The following is a 21,273-nucleotide window of genomic DNA, read 5'->3' as shown; positions in this document are numbered from 1 at the left end:
ACATCCACGGGAGTTAGTACACAATGATGTCATGGTTCCCATTACTCCAATGTCTTATGACATAAAAGGTGCATCATTGCATTTGTAGATGACTACACCCATCTTACAGACTTATGTCTGATGCAATAATAAATCAGAAGTACTGGAATATGTCAAACTGTATGAAACTATAGCTAATGTGCTTTTCAATTTGGAGATTAGCAGCTTCCATTATAATGGCAGTGAATATTTGTCAAATAATAAATCAGAAGTACTGGAATATGATAAACAGTATGAAGCTATGGATACTATGCTTTTCAATTTGAGGATTACCAGTTGGCAGTGAATACTTGTCAAACAACATGAAAGCTTCTTTAAACAGAAGGGATTCCTGTATGAACTAATGATGAGATAGACCTCAACAAAACTGAGTGAAAGAGTTCTTATTCAGTGTGCTGACAATGCAAAATACACCTGTCAGCACTTCTGAAAAGTGAAGTTCAGACATCTCTCAGCTGTAACAGAGTTGACATAACAGCTGACTAGATGAAAAAAATGGGGCAAGTGAAGTCACTGTTACATGATAGTGGTGAGTGAGTGTGCTAACTTGTTTTGATTTCCACTCTAAAATATTGGTGGAAGGAAAACACTAACTGACCTGGTTCACATAAGTACTTAATCAGACTCTGTCTCACTGTGTTCCCATGTCCTCAGGAAGTACCAAGATACACTACTGGTCATTAAAATCGATACACCATGAAGATGACGTGCTACAGACGTGAAATTTAACCGACAGGAAGATGATGCTGTGATATGCAAATGATTAGCTTTTCAGAGCATTCACACAAGGTTGGCGCTGAAGGGGACACCTACAACGTGCTGACATGAGGAAAGTTTCCAACCGATTTCTCATACACAAACAGCAGTTGACCAGTGTTGCCTGGTGAAACGTTGTTGTGATGTCTCGAGTAAGGAGGAGAAATGCGTACCATCACGTTTCCAACTTTGATAAAGGTTGGATTGTAGCGTATTGCAATTGCAGTTTATTGTATCAAGACATTGCTGCTCTCATTGGTCGAGATCCAATGACTGTTAGCAGAATACGGAATCGGTGGGTTCAGGAGGGTAATACGGAATGCCATGCTGGATCCCAATGGCCTCGTATCACTAGCAGTCGAGATGACAGGCATCTTATCCACATGGCTGTAACGGATCATGCAGCCACATCTTGATCGCTGACTCAAAAAATGGAGACGTTTGCAAGACAACAACCATCTGCATGATCAGTTTGATGATGTTTGCAGTGTGGGCTATCAGCTCGGAGACCATGGCTGCAGTTGCCCTTGATGCTGCATCACAGACAGGAGCACCTGTGATGGTGTACTCAGCGACGAACCTGGGTGCACGAATAGCAAAACGTCATTTTTTCGGATGAATCCAGGTTCTGTTTACAGCATCATGATGGTCACATCCGTGTTTGGTGACATCGCGGTGAACGCACATTGGAAGCGTGTATTCGTCATCGCCTTACTGACGTATCACCCGGCGTGATGATACGGGGTGCCACTGGTTACACATCTCGATCACCTCTGGTTCGCATTGATGGCACTTTGAACAGTGGACGTTACATTTCAGATGTGTTATGACCCGTGGCTCTACCCTTCATTCGATCCCTGTGGAACCCTACATTTCAACAGGATAATCGACGACTGCATGTTGCAGGTCCTGTATGGGCCTTTCTGGGTACAGAAAATGTTCGAATGCTGCCCTGGCTAGCACATTCTCCAGATCTCTCACCAATTGAAAAGTCTGGTCTATGGTGGCTGAGCAACTGGCTTGTCTCAATACACCAGTCACTACTGTTGATGAACTGTGGTATCGTGTTGAAGCTGCATGGGCAGCTGTACCTGTACATGCCATCCAAGCTCTGTTTGACTCAATGCCCAGGCGTATCAAGGCCATTATTACGGCCAGAGGTGGTTGTTCTGGGTACTGACTTCTCAGGATCTATGCACCCAAATTGCGTGAAAATGTAATCACATGTCAGTTCTAGTATAATATATTTGTCCAATGAGTACCCTTTTATCATCTGCATTTCTTCTTGGTGTAGCAATTTTAATGGCCAGTAGTGTATAAACGTGACACTGAGCTACGCTGCCAGAGCCAGCCTCTAACTTCAAGATGAAGACCATTTGTAGTACACGGAGATGCAGCCTGTCGCCTACTCTACATTTAGGCTACAAAAAGCATCTGCTTGAGCATAAGATTATATACTGACTTTCTGTGATCTTCATGACATGGAGTCACCTACTGAGTGCACCTACCTCCCTGGTGAGATGTGTGTTTGAATCCAAACAGGTAGCTGCCTCGCTACCCTGTTGCTGCACTCAGTTCCTCATTGAATTCGCTGTCACTCATCCCTGCTCAGGGCAGGAAGATACCTTTGACATCAACCATGTTGGGGACTACAGTGTGTTGACCTTCCCTGTGCTGTATTCCATGGCTCAATGCAGGCCAGCAGCCTTGGCAGGGCTGCCACCCATCAGCTGTGGTGTGCAGTCTCTGCCAGTTACTCTGTCCCGCTGACATCACCGGGTGATGCTGCATACGCAAGCCGCTGTCCTGACGTATTTGCTGATGGTGGCAACTCATCAAATCATCTTGTGGTTAATGGCTGCCCCTCCAATGGAGACTGTACCTCTGTACAAACCTGAATAAAAGTCTGATTCAGTCAAGGTTACCTTACCCACTGCTTGCTTCCAGTCAGCACCAACACACTCAATCCATGTCCACACAAAGGAAGCAGAGCCTCATCCTGAATTTTGCTCATCCATTTCTTTCACCATCGTCAGGGTAATCATGTGGTTCCAACAGTAGAAACACTAAAAAGAAAGCTAGCTGCATGGTGTTGAACAATAAAATCTTTTTGGTCAGAAACAGTACAGACTTCAGTTTACTTAATAAACAGAACACCAACATGTGCATTAAAAATGATGGTTCCTGCTACTATGTGGCATGGTGCAATACCAGAGTTGCAGAAGCTGAAAGTGTCTGATTGTGTAAAATGTTAATGACTTTCTGGAAAAGTGATTGCCAGAATACATAAATGATGGAGTTAACATTGGTGAAGAAAATGTTAATGACAACAGAAATGACTCCATATCAAGTGATAATGATGCTGAAGATATGAAATCTCATGAAATCTGGACAAGTGTAAGAAAAGTAAAATGACCAGCATTGATGGAAGATGGTGCTATATTTGCACTACATGCAGAATTGCACATTGAGACATTGCACACTGCAGACACTTTCAGGGACATCTTCAGCAGAGCATTCAAAGAAGAATGGCTTCACGCTGTAGTAGAAGAGATGTGAACAATAAATAACCACATGACGTGGACACTATGTGAATGAACTAAAAACAAGAAGGTGCTGACACTAAGTGGGTTTTTAAAGTAAAATGTGATGTACGCAACATGCGGATGAGTAGGAAGAACAAACCTGTAATCTTTGGTTATAGTGTTGTGCTTGACACAGTTGGGTCGTTTAAATATCTGGGAATAACATTTCAAAGTGATATGAAGTGGAACAAGCAGCTGAATGGTCAACTTTGGTTTATTGGGAGAATGATAGGAAAGAGAGGTTCACCTGTACAGGGGGCCACATACAGGACACAGGTGGGACTTATTCTTGATTACTGCTTGAGAATTTGGGATCTGTACAGGTCAGATTGAAGGAAGACAATGAAGCAATTCAAGGGCGGGCATCTAGATTTGTTACCGGTAGGTTTGAGCAACACTTTAAGTGTTGTGGAGATGTTTTGGTAACTCAAATGGGAATCCCTGTAGCGAAGACAACATTCTTTTAGAGAAACACTACTGAAAAAATTTAGGGAACCGGCATTTTAAGCGGACCATCAAATAGTTCTACTGCTGCCAATGTCCATTGCATGTAAGGACCATGAACATAAGATTTGAGAAATATGGCTCATATGGAGGCATATAGATAGTTGTTTTTCCCTCGCTCTATTTGCAAATGATACAGAAAAGGCTAGTAGTGGTACAGGGTACGCACTGCCTCACACTATACAGTGGCTTTCATAGTATCGATGTAGAGGTAGATGTAGATTAGTAGTTATAAAGCTAGGTTAGTTACTCGTGGTTGTTCTCACAGGAAAAGTTTTCACTAAAATGAGACATATGCTCCTGCTGCAATGTTAACAGCTCTGAGAACATTACTTACTGTCACTATGATTTTATTGGTCCTATAAATTAGCTTTTATATAGATATGTAATTGTAACATAGGACACATCATTAAGTCTACAGTCTAGAAGATACATACATATAATGGTTTATACAGTAAATACATATAACAGTTTGCACCTTGTATACATAATGTTACATAACACACAATGATTTACAATACATAATCTTTTGCAATACACAGTGTTACACAATACACAGTGATTTTAAACAAATCATCTTTTACAGTACATGAAGTTAATCAGTACATAGTAATTTACAGTACCAGAGTATAAAAACTAAAATTTTGTGACCTAATATGGGGTGTGATTAAAAACTAATGGGAATTCAGAATGTGTTGTGCAATGCATGCCTTCAATGCAGTTAAGTCTGCAAACAGAACACTGAACACATCATCTTTCAGATGGCCCCACAGCCAGAAGTCACATGGATTAAGATCAGGTGATAGGGATGGCCATGCTGTAGGTAAATGGCCACTGCTAACTGTAGCGTTTGCAAAATGGTGCTTCAGCAGCTGCTTAACCGGATTTGCAGTGTGCAGAGGTGCACCATCTTGCATAAAAATGATCCCATCCACACTGTTGGAGAGATGATGTGGTTTCACAAAAGACACTCATAGCACTTGGCAGTGACGGTACAGGTAACAAGACCAGAAGCACCTGTCTCTTTGAAAAAATATGGTCCTATGATAAATGATGCCGTAAGCCCACACCACACACAGGCCTTTTGAAGATAAAGTGGTACTGGTTGATTTGCGTGTGGATTTTCTGTTGCCCATATTCAACAATTCTGTGTATTGACATATCCTGTCACATGGAAGAGGGCTTCATCTGACTGAAAAATCTTCCACGGCCAATCATTGCCCACTTCCATGCAAGCACGAAATTCTAAAGCAAAAGTCTCTTGCTGGCATGTCAACAGGAACCAACTTGAGAACATGGGTAACTTTGAATGGATAGTAAAGAGGGATGTTTCATAGGATTTTACACACTCTGCTCATGAGTATGTCCAATGTTCGGGCAATTCTCTGTACACAACACATTTGCACACCGCCACTCATCTCCTCCTGCATTGCTGTGACCACTGCTTCCACTGACATTGAATCAATTTGTATCCTCCCAATAGCATGTTGTACACCAAAAGGACCCATCTTTTCAAATGTACAAATCATTTTCTCCAGACCCACGGCAATCATTGAACCGATGCCATTTTTCAAACCCTTCAGTGTCCGGAACCTCTGCAGAGTGACGTGTACACAGTCATCATTCTTGTAATGCAGCTTTACTAGCAGAGCACGATCCTGCATTGAGACAGTCGTAGAGAACGTCACAGACGCAAGAGGAGGAAAAGCCGTGTACCCGGTGTTTTCTGCTTATTCTGACACATACAGTGCAATCTATTGATCAATTTTCACACTATTTTTTTTTTTTTTTTTTTTTTTTTTCATTTGCCACGTTTTCCCCCTTCCCGATAATCTTCCATCGCAATTTGACATCATTCTGACCAGTGGTGTTATTTCTACAGTGTTTTGAAAGTTTAACTTTAATTATAATCACTCTGTATATTTGTTTGTTTATAATTCGGTACCACTGCAGTAGAGTAAGCATTTAATCTGAATGTCAATTATTTCATTTTGTTTGAATCATTTCTGAAAGAACTACTTTCTGGTAACTCTACTTAATTTGCATCACAATTCTTGGTTGTTTATTGTTTGGTGGTATTCTCAAGTATTTTAGCTTTATTCTTGTATTGCTGTATTTTGTGATCATATTTCATGTGCTTTTGCTTTCTGAACAATAGTGAAGCATTTTACAATACTGATAGCATTGAAGTTTTAACTCTTATGACCACTGCTTTTTCTCTGAGTTGGATCAGCTATTTTTGAAAAGAGTAAACTTATATAAATGCTTAGTATATAGTATTAGATAAATACTGCAGTTGGAATGTTCAAGAGGAATATCAGTGGCTTTTTCCTAACAGTAGTTTTACTCCTAATATATGTATACAAAGCAATCTGTTAGTAATTCTTCGTTATGTATACAAAACAAAGTGTATGTATTAAAAAATGCTGTGACTTACTAACGGGAAAGCGCTGGTAGATAGACACAATAAAAAATACACAAACACACACACAAATATCAAGATTTCATAACTCATGGTTGCTTCATCAGGAGAGATGAAAGGAGAGGGAAAGATGAAAGGATGTGGGTTTTTAGGGAGAGGGTAAGGAGTCATTCCAATCCCGGGAGCGGAAAGACTTACCTTAGGGGGAAAAAGCAACAGGTATACACTTGCACACACACACATATCCATCCGCACATATGCAGACACAAGCAAACAAAGTGTATGTGTATGTCCAGGAGCTCCTCCCAAACCCCTGGATTGATTTCAACCAATTTGGCACAGAAACAGCAGGTCTCATGATTATCAGCACATTGGGTATACAACCTCATAGCTCCAGTAGAAGGGGAGATACAGGCAAAAAGTGTTTTGCCAGCCCCTAATGTATAGGCTGCCATGCACTATGGGGATGTTGTGTGGGAACAGTATCGGTCTTCCAAATCAAATGCCAGCCCCTGACATGTAGCAGCCCTGCATGACAGGTGTGATCTGTTGAAATAGTATTGGCCCACTTTATTGACTTGTTTTGCATGGCGACCTCTTCATCACGGGCAAATAAATGATTTTTAAGTCACTGATGTTTAGCCTGCCCTGCATGACAGGTGTGTTATGGGAAGGTATCAATCTGCTTTGATGAATTGTATTGCAGGGGCCACATGGCTGATGAGAATGGGTGGGGACAGGTTGAAATGGATAGAGGAGGGGACAGAGAGAGTGAGGGGAGGATAAAATGGAGAGAGAGAGGGGGGGGGGGTGAGGATAAAATGGAGAGAGAGAAGGAGGGTGAGGGGGAGATGCTTGAAGCAGGTGGGAGCTGTTGAGAGATAGTGAGCGGCTGGAAAGGGAAGAGGGGGAGGCAGAGTTGGAAAGGGAGAGGGGGTAGAGGAAATGGTCAGAGGGAGATTGGTTAGAGAGAGTGGTGGAAGAAATGGACGAAGAGAGGGGGACGAGGAGATGAAGAGATAGACAGAGTGGGAAGGAGGAGATTGACAGGATGAAGTGGGAGGATGTGGTGGACAGACAGAGGGAGGAAGAGGGGGGACAAAGAGGAGGGAGGAGGAAAGAGGAGGGAGGAGGAATTGTATTCAATATACCTATTAAAAGCATATGTGGGCAGAGATAGCAGCCATTTGTGTGTGTGCTGGCTTGCTTGTGTGATTATGTGTGTGTGTGTGTGTGTGTGTGTGTGTGTGTGTGTGTGTGTGTGTGTGTGTGTGCATTTTTTCCTTTCTGAAAAAGGCTTTTGCTGAAAGCTCAAGTGCGTACCAGTCTTTTTGTTGTGCCTGTTTGCAGCTCAACATGTCATCTCTAAAATAAGTCGAAATCTATCCTTTTCATAATATTGCTTGTATATGAGACCTTGTTCTTGAATTACTGACTGTTTGCGTACTGTCTGTAGTTTTTTGAATCATTAAATATCATTACAAGTGAATGTTTAGAATGCCTTGTAACAGGATACCTATGATCTGCTTCAATCAGTATCATGTATTATTTTTCTGGGAAAAGAGGCCCCAAAAGTCAGAAAAGGAATAGTAGCAGAAATTGAGAAAAAGAACAGTTAAATGCTGTGGTAATTGTTGGTTTGGCTACATGTCAGTGACCTCTGTGAAGAAAAACCATGAATGAGTGTCTTATAACCCTGAATCAGTTGTAGTCTCTGATAATTTAAGTTAAAGTATATCTAATTATTACATGAGACTCTGCTATGTAGGAAATTTAAAGCTAGTTGTAAATATTTCCTGGCAACAGAGATTTTTGCTTTATAACTACTTACTTCCAACAGACAAAGTACCATGTGTATTGAAGTTCATCACATTCACAAAGTTCCTCTTTACATGGCAAGTTGTGGTTGGCATCGCATTTCCCTTTGACATTCTTGTATTGATCCCTAGCTACCATTCTTTACAAAAATTGTATTTGATGATATTCATGAGGTCCAACAATGTCCACAGCATTTAACTGTTGGAAGCTCTGTGTGAATCCTGTGCTACGTATGATCCTCCAAGCTTATAAAACAGCTATTCAGACTGTAGGTTCTTTGGTTCTATTATCAACTCAATACATTACATTAATTTATTATGTTTTTCCTTGTGTGTAACTACAGTGTGTAATTTTGTAATGTTGTGTCCGAGGAATGATGATAATGATAATAATAATAATAATAGTGATATGTAAACAATGTGTGAGACTTGAATTTAAATTATATATAAAACTAGCACATATTTAGTTATGGTTCATTTGAGATGTTCCATTCCAGTTCTCAGGAGTCTTCCAAAATGTACCAGAAAACGTTCACATTCTAACTTTGGAACCATGGAAAAATAATACAGTACTATTGCGGCTAGAACATATACTTGAAAATAATGAAGATCCTATCCTTTCAAATGCCACTGTAGTAAATTTGGAGGTATGTATCTACAGAGTACAGAGTCAGTATTTTCGATACATATGAATATCCTCCTGTCAAACATGTGCAAAAGTAAATGTATTTGTTTGTATAGTAAATGTAGTTGTTTGTGTTTGCTTCTCCACTGTTGTCACAAGTGGAAGGCAATTTAAGCATTAATGCTAGTCCCATATTTCCAATCCCTCAGCCATTTGCTATTCTTAACATGCAACCATTTAATAGTACTTTTCTCTATTGCTGTCTTATAACCCTGAATAAGTTGTAGTCTCTAATAATTTAATTTTAATAATTTCTAATTATTACATGAGACTCTGCTATTTAGGAAATTTAAAGCCAGTTGTAAATATTACCTAGCAACAGAGATTTTACTAATTCTACCATCTTGGTCTACTTCACTTGGTAACTACACATTTGTGTGTTGCTATTGAGCTACCCTTCCCTTCGGGCATGGATCCAGACTGACTATTCCTAATTCTCTACTATTGAACATTCAATCTAAACTTTTCATTTATATACATTATTACAGAAGAATATTAACTAAAAATTAAGGAAACAATAACTTCCTAACTAATTATGATAATAACATATATGCACATGTGGTAAATGAACATCCTGAAGCGACCTTGAATCTTGCCTGTATTATATAATTGCTAATGTTGCAGAAAAAAGAAGCATAAATGCAGTAAACTCTGTCAATGAAGCCATGTGCTCAGCGTCCATTTCGTTACAAGATCGAACATGTCCAACTAAGGAACTGATAGAAATTAACTACTGCTATTGCAATCTACGTGTGTTTAAAGGTGTTTCGTGCATTAAATGCAGGACTGTTTATCATTACAGCTGTACAAATGTTAGCGAAAAGCAAAAAATCTGGCTATGTCAAAGATGCTTAGACAAAGAAAAGGTCAAACATTTAACAGTAAAGACGAAGTTATCTCGATGATATTCGACGAGTTTCAACTTCTCCAACATCAATATGATGCATTACTGGAAAAATACCTACAGAGTGAACCTGGAATACGTAACACTCACACTCTTCTTTCTAATTCAAAACAAAATACAGTAACTAATAGTCCTAGAGTGCACAATTTCAAACCAGCAACCGTTAGTGTCAATATTCCGCCAAAAAACAATACTGCTGCAAAAAAAGGCACAACAGAATGGAGTGTAAGGTCCTTCAACTGCACAAAAACAGTTACTGGTAGTCAAATGATTCAGATCAAGCATAAAAACAATATACTGCTGTTATCTGATAGTCATGGGCGTGGGTGTGCATCACTCTTAAATGCATCTTTCAATTACAGCACGTCAGCAGTAGTAAAACCAAATGCATGCTTTGGAAATGTTGTCAGGGAAGCAGTCGAACTCTCCAGGGGCTTCACTTTGGATGACTTAGTGGTAGTTATTGCAGGTTTTAATGACAGTAACAGAAGCACAGCAGTTTTTAAAACGAGTGTACAAAGATTAATTTCAAGAATGCGTCATACTAGGCTGCTACTGTGTACAATCCCATACAGATATGATAAGCCAGAAAACAACTATATGGTGTACAATCTTAACTGTGTTATAATGGACCTGGCATCTCCATGTACAAACATCACTGTAATTGACTTGAACCAATTTCTACATAGAGAAGACTACACAAAACATGGGATGCATCTCAACGCAGAAGGAAAACAGAAAGTACGCAAAACTATCACTACTTCTGCTAGGTGCACATGGAGGGCAACATTGACAAAGGCAGCTACCTCCTCAGTAAACTGCAGTCATATGATGACACCAGTTTTGGGACAGGGTGTTCATATGATAAACAGAAGTGACACTGTTATCCAGTCCACTTCTCAGCAGAGAAGAAAGTCACCAGAAACTGCCAGAGCACCAACTACACATATAAACAGAAGTGAAACCATAATCCGGTCCACTACTACTACTACTATAAATGTCATGTTGTCATCTCCAGGTCAAATGGGCCAGTTGAAAGGAAGTTTTCAGTCAGTGAATAAGAACATTCAAAGAGCAGATGATTTAAATGTAAGTGTTCAGCCAGTGAGTGTAAGCAATCAAGCTGTAAAAGTGAGAAAAGCAAGTACGCAAGACATGAGTGAAAACAAACAAGCTACTGTACACGCATCTTCTAGAGTGAGGAAAGTTCCACAGAGGAGCAGTGATTTTTTATAGATGGCACCAGGGAAATCATCTCATCATCATCTGGATCCAACATGATCAAGAAACTGGCCAGAGATGTAAGAACACAATCAACAAGTGACAGAAGAACGTACAAGCAAAGTGAACAAACTGATATACTGCTACAGAGGAATCCAGACCTACCCCTTTGTGAGGATGACTCTATTATTTGTACATATAAATATCAGGTCATTAAGAAACAAAACTGATGACCTGAGTTTTTTGTTAGGAGTGAACAAGAATATTATATTATGTATCAATGAACACTGGTTAAGTGAAGACCAACTGCAGTTATATGTACCCCCAAGCTTTGATTTACTAACAGGTTATTGTAGACCAACACACAACTATGGGGGAGCCTCTATATATGTCAGTAGTCTTGGATTACAGCACCCTTAGCATTAATGATTACTGTATAGAAAATGTACTGGAAATAGCAGCAATGTTACTGCCCATGTTAAAAATCATAATTGTGTCTGTATGCCGCACACCTGATAATGATGTTGAAGTATTTGCACAGGCCTTACAGAAACTGATACTATACGTCGATAAGTGGCCTCAATATAGGATTTTAATTTTTGGTGACATAAATATTGATATAAGGCAGAACACACCTAAAGAACTTAATCTTCTGAATATGCTAAGATCGCATGACCTGCACTGCATTAATGAGAACCCAAAAAGACAGTCTGCCTGCCTTGATAATGTAATCACAAATGTTGAGACAAATCGGTATGAACTAGGGCTATTCAATACTCATTTTTTATCAGACCATAAAGGCATTTTGTTAAAATTGATAACAAAAGAGCCAGCATCTGTCTCCAATAAAATTGAGTACATTAGGGATGAGAAATCTGCCAGAAAGTTAAGTACATTAGGCTTGTGAATGAAGAGAACATTGATAACTACAGAACACAAATAAAGATGACATTCTGCTGGAAAGTAATCATATTGAAAAAGCATTTACATTATTCATTAGTGCATTGTCAGATACATTTAAAACTTGTTGCCCTAAAGTAATGAGAAAAAATAAGGGAACTTTGAGGAAACATGGTCTCACATCAGTGCATAACTGGTTCACACCTGACCTAGACAGGCTCAGAACTCTATTAATGATTTCCTATGACAAATCAAAAAATAGTGAAGCCAAAAAAGCAAACTACATAAATTTGAGGAACAAATACAAGGCAGAAATTAGGTTAAGCAAGTGCAAGGCAAATGATGATTATATTAATAAGTCCCAAAATAAATGCAAAGCAGCCTGGACTGTTATCAAGACTCATCTGGGTAGAAATAAGGATGTTAACAAAAATAACTCATGTCATGCTTGTATCAGACCGGATGATTTCAGCACCTTCTTCATTAATGCTGCCAGTATGAATAACAGTGCTGCAAATGAACATATCCATAAATGTGACAACAACCATACCTCAAATTATATAAATTCATTTCTACAAAATTTTGAGGATATGGTTCCTGTGTTTAAATGGAAAGAAGTAAAAGTAACAGATATTAAAACTGCAATAGCAAAATTAAGTTACTCAAAATCAGAAGACATTTATGGTCTCTCTAATTTTGTAATTAAAAAAAAAAGCAGATGTAATAGCACATCCCATCTGTTCTCTTATGAACCGGATGTTTGTCAGTGGCTGTTTCCCTTCATCCTTAAAAATGGCAGTTGTTACTCCACTGCACAAGAAAGGCGACAAGTCTTGTCCTAATAATTACCGTCCAATCTCCCTTGTACCCATCATATCAAAAGTAGTGGAATACTGCATACAGTTCAAAATCAGTCAACATCTGTATGTGATTTTTATTCTCAGTGACTCTCAGTATGGCTTCAGGTCTGGCCTGTCAATGGCAAAATCAGTTGAAGATGTTGTTTCATATATACTGTCATCATTCGAATCAGAATTATCAGTTAATGCCCCTCTTGTAGACCTCAGCAAGGCATTTGACTCCGTCAGTCACAGGATACTACTAGAAAAACTGCACTACTAAGGTATTAGAGGCTCAGAACTATCTCTGATTAGATCCTACCTGAGTGACAGAAAATAAATTGTGCATTTTAACAATATGAGGTCAAATGTCTTGGATATCATGCAGGGTGCACCACAAGGCTCTGTGTTTGGACCTTTACTTTTTATAATATATGTAAATGACTTGCCCAGCACCATGTTATGTAAATCCACACTCTATGCAGATGACACAACTTTTGTTACAGCAGGGAAAGATTTAGGAAAATTAAATGAGGAAAGTGAGGCTCATCTCAGAGCATCCATTAAGTGGTTCCAACTCAATGACTTGCATATAAATCATGATATAACTGTAAATATTCTTTTTAGCTTGTGTGTTAAGAGTGATACGATTGATTGTGTCTCAGCTAAACTACTTGGGCTCTATCTTGACTCAAAATTAACATGGAAGAGTCATAACGATTATATTTGTACTAAGTTAGCATGTGAGACATATTTGTTAGGTAAACTAAGGTCATGTGTTTGTGGTAAGTTATTACTCAATGCATACTATGCCTTTTTCGAGACCCATTTAACATATGCCACTTTGTTTGGCAACGCAAGTAAAGATGGCGGCGAGTTTACATGTAGTTTCAAATCGCTCGGTAATGTGTGACCGTATTTCGTCAGTGAAGTGTACCATATGCCATAAAATTGTGTTACATGGATTAAGAATTTGCGCGTTCAACCATAAGTGGTGCCATACCCATTGTTTCTCACGATCGGAAGTTCTAAATAAGTGCGACTGCGGTATAGAATGCAACGGGCGGGACAAAGCCAGTGAAATGTACAGGGGAGGTTTGCAAGTGAATGTAGAGAGCGAACTTAGGAAAGAACTCGATTATATTATAAAATACGCAAAAACGCTTGAAAACTTGGTAATAAGTGTGAGAAATTCCTCAAAATCTAGCCTACAAGAGTTCTCAAATACCAGTCAAATAAGCAGCACACGACCAAAAACAAAAACAGCGGGACTTAACTTTAAAACTAAGTAATAGGTTTAGTGTGCTTGAAAATAGCACAGAGGAGAAAGAACAATCAAATTGTACCATCATCCACATGGACAGTTCTGTGATCAACGCTAAATTGCGCTCACAAAGCAAAACAAATCGGCCTGCTATTTGTAAACAAAACAAAAAACACACGTTGGAAAATAGACATGAAATCCTTATTCTAGCAGACAGCCATGGAAGAGGTGTAGCCGAAATTATGAGTTCTAAGAAAACAGGATTCAAGGTAACTGGCGTAATCAAACCAGGAGCACCACTATGTGAAGTTTTAAATAGCTGTAATCAATCTATGACGAATGGCAGCACATGTGTGATAATTGGAGGCGCCAACGATGTATACCACAATGAAACTAGACGTGCTACAACAGTTTTAAAGCAAGTAATTTACAAAATGCCTGAAGTGAAATTTTTTGTTGTCAGTATCCCTCATAGGTATGATCTCATGGTAAACTCTTGCGTGAATACTGAGATTATTACCGCCAACAGAATTTTCGCTAAGATATGTCGAGGTTATCCTAATGCTACATACGTTGGGATAAATAGTGATTGCAGAGAGCATTTTACAGAGCATGGACTTCACAGAAACATGAAAGGGAAAGAAGCCATGAGTGCTGAAATATCGAATGCTATTAAAGACTCTAAAGTAGAACGAAACACTATTACACTGTCTGAAAACGGCTTTATTAAATTATCAACATTAGTGGAAATAGGAAGAGCTGATGTCCCACAATCATTGGTAGCAACAGAAGATTCTTTGACGTCAGAAGAAGTAAAAAAATCTGAAGTGTCGTCCAGTACAGCAGCCACATCAGCCAAATTGTCAGTAGTGTCGAAATCATCAAAAACAGCTGAACCATTATCATCAGCAGCAGATGTACCACCCTCCCCAGCAGGTTCAAAATCAAGTCCAGAATCTGTGACTAGTCCATCAATCAGAAGAACAGAGGCAAAAACAGTGGTACAAAATGCCACTCAGATATCATCAACAGAAGAAAAATCAACACCATCGCAGCATCATTTATCAGCTTCATACGCAGCTTCAACGTCCACAGTAACGTCAGTGCCAACTGTAGTTCAAGATTTAAACGAAAATACAGTTTCAGCAAAAGTTCCAGTATCAATTGGAACATCACTTACAAAACCAGACTCAGCATCAAAACTGGCAGCATCTCCAACATCCACTGAATCATCAGCTTCAGAAACACCTCCAGCATCCACTGAAACAGCAGCTACAACTACAGATACAACAAGTATGGTGACACGTCCAGGGGTAAGAAATACAAGGAGCAGGAAACGTGTAATTCTTAAGGAATTTTGGTACCCAGCCTCAGCAAGGAACAGCCGGTAACATTGGGAAACATGAGTACAAACTCCTCTCAATCTAATGTCAATAATTTAAAAATAATGAGCCTTAACATACAATGCATTAAAAATAAAATATTAGAACTTGAGATTGCAGCCAGTGAAGCTAGTATAGATTGTATTTGCATTCAAGAACATTGGTGCATGAGTTATGAACTAGAAAATATTTGCATTTCTCCTTACAAATTAGTAAGCCATTTTTGCAGGAAGGAAACAAGACATGGTGGTGTTTGCATTTATGTAAAACCTGGAGTAAAGGTTAAAAATATGACTGTAACTGAATCCTTGAATGAAGAAAAACATTTTGAGGCTGCAGCAATACAGTTGAATATGCAAAAGAGTAAATTAATAATAATGTCAGTGTACAGATCACCATGTGGTGATCCTGAAATTTTTAGAAATAAGTTAGAGGCATTGCTCAAAATATTACATCATAAAAAATCAACAATAATTATAAGTGGAGATTTTAACGTCAACTTATTGACTGAAGGTGCATCCAAAGATCAGTTCCTGAATGTTTTACATAGCTTCAATTTGTATCCACATATAACTAACCCTACAAGAATAACAAACTCTTCAAAAAGTCTCATAGATAATATCTTCACAAATATAAATGCCACAGATATAGATGTAATAAATGTTGACCTATGAATATCTGATCACAATGCACTTATCCTTAAATTTTCCATAGCCCCTGTGACCAAAAATAGTTCATACCAAATGTACAAAAGAACCTTCTCCACAAATAGTTGCAGTCACTTCATAAATACACTGACTAACCAATCATGGGCAGAAGTACTGTTACAAACTAGCACAAACACTGCATATAATGTTTTTTCTTCCCTGTTTATGTTGAATTTTGAAATGTGTTTTCCTAAGAAACTTGTCAAAACAAACACATTTGGGCACACACATGCTAACTCCTGGATCACAACAGGTATTAGAAATTCCTCCAGGACCATGAAAATGCTTAACTATAGACTGAAAAGTTGGACTGACCCCAAGTTTAAAGAATATGTAACAAATTACAAAAAAATATATAGAAAAGTAATTACAAAAGCAAAATTACTAAGCAATGATAAATTAATAAGAAAATCAGGCAATAAATCAAAAACTATTTGGGAAATTGTGAAAAGGGAAACAGGTAAGGGCCTCAAGGATCAGGAAATAGTACTAAAAAATAGTGAAAATATTGAATTAAAAGATGAAACTCTGGCAAATTACATTAATAATTACTTTTCAAGTGTACCAGTGTCATTAAGTAAAAACTTTACCAAACATGAGAAATTAACAGCCCCAAAAGTAGACAGTAGTATGTTGTTAACTCCCACAAATGATAATGAAATATTAAAGGTGATAAAGAGTCTAAAATCAAAAATGTCTGCAGGTGTAGATGAAGTGCCTGTGTCAATAATAAAAAAAGTTGCCAAACAAATTATAAAGCCCCTGGTACATATTGCCAATTTGTCTTTCAGTGAATGTGTTTTTCCTGAGAGGTTGAAAATCTCTAAGGTTAGACCTCTGTTTAAAAAAGGAGATCCATACAAGGTAGAAAATTATAGACCAATATCCCATCTCCAATCATTTTCAAAAATTCTAGAGAAATTAATGAAAACCAGACTCATAAATTACTGAGATGCTCACAAACTTCTGAACTGCAATCAACATGGCTTTCGCTCAGGCCACAGCACAGAATCAGCTATCTATGCCTATACCAAAGAGATTGTCAGGAGTCTCGACACTAAAAAATGTGTAGTAGGAATTAACTTAGATTTATCTAAAGCTTTTGATACAGTAAACCACAAAATTCTGTTAAACAAGATGGAGGCAATAGGTGTAAGGGGAGTTGTGAAGCAGTGGTTTGAATCTTACCTTCAAGATAGAACTCAGGTAGTAGAAGTCATCGCAGAACATAAAAATCAGAAAATCAAGTGGGTCTCAGATGCAAAGAAATTGGAAATAGGTGTCCCACAGGGCAGTGTTCTTGGTCCCTTATTATTCTTGCTTTATATAAATGACATAAAAAATCCTAATATTTGTACCAAAATAATGTTGTTCGCAGATGACACTAGCATAATTATAAGTGATGATAAAAAATCATTAACTACCACAACTGATATAGTCCTGAAATATATTGGTTGGTATGTTTAAGGGGGACTAAACAGCGAAGGTCATCAGTCCCCTGAAATATATTCAACATTGGTTTAATGCTAATGAGTTAACACTTAATCTAAGTAAAACAAATTATATACAGTATGGCAAAGCAACTCAAGATATGGACCTCCAGTTAAAACTAATGGATAAGAAGATAGAGAGTGTACAATCCACAAAGTTTTTGGGCATGCACATTGATCAAAACTTAAGCTGGAAAGACCATCTCAAGTATTTATCCCAAAGGCTCAATTCGGCATGTTTTGCATTGAGGATATTATCTAGAGTATGCAGCACAGACTGTACTAGACTAGTGTATTTTGCTTACTTTCAGTCCATCGTGTCTTATGGCATAGTGTTCTGGGGTAAAACTAAATCAAGCTTAACAGATATCTTCAAATTTCAGAAAAGAGCTATACGAATCATAACACATAACTCTCCAAGAACTCATTGTAGGCCCCTTTTCAAAGAACTGCAAATACTCACAATACCATCACTGTATATTTATAAAAGCATTCTGTGTACAAGAGCACATATGAAAAATCTACGTACAAATGAGGACTGCCATAATTATAATACTAGAACTTTTAAGAATTTGTATGTAGAAAGGGTAAGGACAACACAAACCCAAAAGCATGTAAGTTATTTTGGAATAAAAGTCTACAATGCTCTGCCAGTGTACATGAAGGCAATAATAGATGAAGTAAAATTTAAGACTGAGCTTAAAAATTACCTTTTAAGCAAAACTTTCTATGATGTAGATGAGTACTTTGATTGTGTGTAAATTTATTGCCAAAAATTTTAATTTATATGTCTAAATTTGTACTTTTAAAAAATGCCTTGAAAGAGATATTCCATTATTATGTCTGTAGTACTTGTACTAGTATGATAACTTTGTTGTGACAATTCCTACATCATGTAAATGATATACAGGAAGATAATAAAATGAAATGAAATGAAATGAAATGAAAAAGAAGGCAGTCAGATGCATCCATGGAGTCAGAAATAATGAGTCTTATAGACCATATTTAAAAAATCTAAAAATACGTACAGTTGCAGCCCTCTTTATACTAAGTTGGCTGATACACACAAAAGAAAACCAACACAGTCACAAACTACGACAATCTATCCATCATCATGACACACGTATATAACAGTAAATTGACATCCCAGTTGCTAGGCTAAAGAAAACACAATATAGTTACAGGTACATTGGAGTAAAACTATTTAACATGTTGCCAATAGAGGAACATAATGTGTCACTCAATGAGTTTAAAAGTGTCACAAAGAAATGGCTTATAGAAAAAGCTTTTTTATACAATAGAAGAGTTTACAATGTGCAGATGATCTTAAGTACCGGTACTAATGTATACTCCTGGAAATTGAAATAAGAACACCGTGAATTCATTGTCCCAGGAAGGGGAAACTTTATTGTCACATTCCTGGGGTCAGATACATCACATGATCACACTGACAGAACCACAGGCACATAGACACAGGCAACAGAGCATGCACAATTTCGGCACTAGTACAGTGTATATCCACCTTTTGCAGCAATGCAGGCTGCTATTCTCCCATGGAGACGATCGTAGAGATGCTGGATGTAGTCCTGTGGAACGGCTTGCCATGCCATTTCCACCTGGCGCCTCAGTTGGACCAGCGTTCGTGCTGGACGTGCAGACCGCGTGAGACGACGCTTCATCCAATCCCAAACATGCTCGATGGGGGACAGATCCGGAGATCTTGCTGGCCAGGGTAGTTGACTTACACCTTCTAGAGCACGTTGGGTGGCACGGGATACATGCGGACGTGCATTGTCCTGTTGGAACAGCAAGTTCCCTTGCCGGTCTAGGAATGGTAGAACGATGGGTTCGATGACGGTTTGGATGTACCGTGCACTATTCAGTGTCCCCTCGATGATCACCAGTGGTGTATGGCCAGTGTGGGAGATCGCTCCCCACACCATGATGCCGGGTGTTGGCCCTGTGTGCCTCGGTCGTATGCAGTCCTGATTGTGGCGCTCACCTGCACGGCGCCAAACACGCATACGACCATTATTGGCACCAAGTCAGAAGCGACTCTCATCGCTGAAGACGACACGTCTCCATTCGTCCCTCCATTCACGCCTGTCGCAACACCACTGGAGGCGGGCTGCACGATGTTGGGGCGTGAGCGGAAGACGGCCTAACGGTGTGCGGGACCGTAGCCCAGCTTCATCGAGACGGTTGCGAATGGTCCTCGCCGATACCCCAGGAGCAACAGTGTCCCTAATTTGCTGGTAAGTGGCGGTGCGGTCCCCTACGGCACTGCGTAGGATCCTACGGTCTTGGCGTGCATCCGTGCGTCGCTGCGGTCCGGTCCCAGGTCGACGGGCACATGCACCTTCCGCCGACCACTGGCGACAACATCGATGTACTGTGGAGACCTCATGCCCCACGTGTTGAGCAATTCGGCAGTACGTCCACCCGGCCTCCCGCATGCCCACTATACGCCCTCGCTCAAATTTCCGTCAACTGCACATACAGTTCACGTCCACGCTGTCACGGCATGCTACCAGTGTTAAAGACTGCGATGGAGCTCCGTATGCTACGGCAAACTGGCTGACACCGACGGCGGCGGTGCACAAATGCTGCGCAGCTAGCGCCATTCGACGGCCAACACCGCGGTTCCTGGTGTGTCCGCTGTGCCGTGCGTGTGATCATTGCTTGTACAGCCCTCTCGCAGTGTCCGGAGCAAGTATGGTGGGTCTGACACACCGGTGTCAATGTGTTCTTTTTTCCATTTCCAGGAGTGTAGTTTCACTTAGATTAAACTTATACATGTAAATATAATGCGAATACCTTGTGCAGCATCAAGAACAAATTTTTGTATCTTATGAGACAATAATGATCTACAATATATTACACCATTTCTGTTAGTTATGTAAACTGTATATATACACAAATGACGACATCAATTGCAATTTTTAATGCCTAAAGATGGATAATAAAATAAATAAATAAACTTGGTATAACTATCTATAGTGATGCTACTATACTAGCCTTTCTTGTGTGATTGGGAGTATTCAGATCAATACAATTCCAGATGAAACTATTTTAATTAATCATGGATCTTCATATTATCTCTATTACTGAACCAATTTTCTGTGAGTAGGCAAGACTCTGAATCAGCTAAATTTCTTGTTTACAGAAAACATTAAATGATTTAATCCCTGTCATTTACATTACTTCGAGAAACATTCACTTACCAAGTACTGATTCAAGAACCAACTGGAGTAGGACAGACCAATATGCTGTCATTAAATAGTGAACAAATTTTTTTGAGTTCTTGTGTATGTCTTGAGATACCGGTTTCAATTAAAATGTGAAATTGGATCCTGTTTATAGATTCAGTTAATCCCCATTATGGTCTTTTATTTCCAGAAACACTGTGTGCACTGCCACGAGATATCGGAGGACATGAAAAAAAACATCTTAACTACAGAATTACTTGCTTTACATGAATAATAATTCATAATTTCTTTCTTTTACTTTTCATTATTTGTGACAGAACTCATAATTAAACTAAACTTCAAAAGTTTTACACATAGTTCAGTTTATTTCAAAGTTTGGTAAAAGGTAGTTCTAATAAGGGTTAACAAGGGAGTCCTTAATTACATTTTTGCAAGTATTAAAATGATAATGGAGGATTTAATGCAAAAAATAGGAAAACTAAGAATTAATTAATTTAGCCACTATACTGGTGATTAAACACAGTGATCATGGATTAAATTAGTTGGGGG

The 21,273-nt window shown here is 38.8% G+C and overlaps 1 pseudogene; it reads left to right on the top strand.

The window, feature by feature from the left end:
- LOC126456903 (lysosomal alpha-mannosidase-like) overlaps positions 1 to 21,273 on the top strand; it is a 225,133-nt pseudogene that overhangs the window by 181,532 nt on the left and 22,328 nt on the right.

The sequence above is a fragment of the Schistocerca serialis genome, chromosome 1, assembly GCF_023864345.2.
Source record: "Schistocerca serialis cubense isolate TAMUIC-IGC-003099 chromosome 1, iqSchSeri2.2, whole genome shotgun sequence".
Classification (NCBI taxonomy): Eukaryota; Metazoa; Arthropoda; class Insecta; order Orthoptera; family Acrididae; genus Schistocerca; species Schistocerca serialis.
This window is presented reverse-complemented; position numbering and strand designations above follow the sequence as displayed.